General features: G+C 44.2%; 1 protein-coding gene across 3 annotated transcripts in view; it reads left to right on the top strand.

Moving 5' to 3' along the window:
• Positions 1-2,500, top strand: part of tcf12 (transcription factor 12) — a 36,859-nt gene that overhangs the window by 18,821 nt on the left and 15,538 nt on the right. The gene's annotated exons all lie outside the window — the stretch shown is intronic.

Here is a 2,500-nt window from a genome sequence, read left to right as displayed (position 1 = left end):
TTTCCATGACATCAGTTAAAGGTGTAGTTATAGTAGTTTTAAAGCTGTTTAAAGTGAAGGAAAAGTTGTGGGGTGTTTGTGTGTTTGTGTGCTTGTGTGTTTGTGTGTTTGTGTGTTTGTGCTTCAGCGCTCACACTCTCAGAGTTGTGATAATAACAGTGTGAATGTGGGAGTGATTGAGTTAAAGCAGCAGCCTGTTGACTCTTGTTATTCCATCTGTTTGTAATCACACATCGAGCGTCATGTGATTTCTCAACATCTCTGTAATCATCGCTGTGATTTTTCAATTCATTTTATTCTGTGTGTGTGTGTGTGGACATCTTTTCCTCTCAGTGTGTTCTTGTACTTGAGGCACACTGAGGACCAGTGAGGGGTTTATAACCAACAGAGTGAGGTCAGTTTTACAAAGTGAGGACATTTTGGCTGGTCCTCACGTGTGTTGTAAACATGCTATATTCAAAAATGAGCTCCTCAATTTGGAACAAAATTAGTTTTTTCACACACTTTTTGCTCTGGGGCTCCACCTGCAGACATGTTATGGTACTGCACCCAGTAGTTCTTTATAGATGTCATTCATGAAGTAGATATTTGTAATTGTGTTGATTTATAAAGTGGAAATGCTGGTCCTCAGTGTGCAGAAAGTACAAGAATGTGTGTGTGCGTGCATGCGTGTGTGTGTGTGTGTGTGTCTTTTCTCGTCACACTTGTGTTTGTCCAAAGTTAGCGTGGAGAACACTTCTTCTGTAACTGAGTCTAATGAGGGTGAGATTATAATCCCGCAGAGATGATCCTATGATGACACACAGATTAGCACCTGTCGTAGCCTGTGCTGTGTGTGTGTGTGTGTGTGTGTGTGTGTGTGTGTGTGTGTCTCTAAGTCATTCCAGTGTTTCCTCTTTGTTTTTTCTCTGACTTTGATCTCGTTCATAGGAAACATTCTGTGCTACAGTTGCTGATGAGGGTCAAATAATTGAGAGCATGTGAAACAAAAGGCAACTTCATGATCAGAAGCATTTGTTAAAGGACTGTATGTGATTCACAGTTAAAGCTGTTAGTGTTTGGTTATAAATGTTATAAACTTTCATTTAAAGAACTTAAGAAAACATGTTTTATTTTAGACGTTGAGTTTTCTGTTGGTGAAACAGGTTCACACGTTCATCCTCATGTGTTCATGCAGTGGAGCAGTCAAGCACAGAGCCTGTGTGTGTGTGTGTGTGTGTGTGTGTGTGTGTGTGTGTGTGTGTGTGTGTGTGTGTGTGTGTGTGTGTGTGTTACCTATAGAGTATAAAGCACATACACTAATATAGATAAAGCTGCACCGTTTAATAACTGGAAGATATTCTGTCCAATTCACTTGTTAATTTTGGAATTATTAATATTTATTTATTAGTTATTTATTCTTTTTGATGAATATGACAAACGTCTGTCAGGATTATTAATCTGTTAAGTGGCAGAGATTAGACTGTTGTGTTATTCTCTGCAGAGTTAGACGACAGATTGTGTTTTAACTTTTCATATTTGATTATTGTGTGTGACCTTCACAGGCTTTAGGACACAAAACATGACCTTTAGTGTATATTATACAAGGTTGAGTATAATGTACAGAGCAGGTCAGGAGTGATGACATCATGAAACAGAATCATGTGAACTGTGAAGGTGTGATTACATGTTGACACCACAGGTGGCAGAGTTTGTTCAAACCCTGATTCTCTCACCCTCTCTCTCTCTAAACCACTCTCACCCTCTCACTCTCTCACCCTGTCACCACCTCTCTCACTCTCTCACCCACTCTCTCTCACTCTCTCTCTCGCCCTCTGTTTCACCCTCTCACTCCCTCACCCTCTCTCTCACTGTCTAACCCTCTCACTCTCTCACCCTGTCACCACCTCTCTCACTCTCTCACCCTCTGTTTCACCCTCGCTCTCGCCCTCTGTTTCATCCTCTCACTCCCTCACCCTCTCTCTCACTCTCTCACTCCCTCATCCTCTCTCTCACTGTCTAACCCTCTCACTCTCTCACCCTGTCACCACCTCTCCCACCCTCTCTCTTGCCCTCTGTTTCACCCTCTCACTCTGTCACCCTCTCTCACTCTCGCACCCTCTCACTCTCTCACTCTCTCACTGTCTAACCCTCTCACTCTCTCACCCTGTCACCACCTCTCTCACTCTCTCTCACCCTCTCTCACCCTCTCTGACCCTCTCACTCTCTCACCCTCTCTCACCCTCTGTTTCACCCTCTCACTCCCTCACCCTATCTCTCACTCTCTCACTGTCTAACCCTCTCACTCTCTCACCCTGTCACCACCTCTCTCACCCTCTCTCTTGCCCTCTGTTTCACCCTCTCACTCCATCACCCTCTCTCACTCCCTCACCCTCTCACTCTCTCACTGTCTAACCCTCTCACTCTCTCACCCTGTCACCACCTCTCTCACTCTCTCTCACCCTCTCTCACCCTCTCTGACCCTCTCACTCTCTCACCCTCTCTCACCCTCTGTTTCACC

This window comes from Microchirus variegatus (assembly GCF_963457635.1).
Source record: "Microchirus variegatus genome assembly, chromosome: 6".
Taxonomy (NCBI): Eukaryota; Metazoa; Chordata; class Actinopteri; order Pleuronectiformes; family Soleidae; genus Microchirus; species Microchirus variegatus.
The sequence above is the reverse complement of the archived record's forward strand: the minus strand, read 5'-3'. Positions and strand labels throughout refer to the sequence as shown.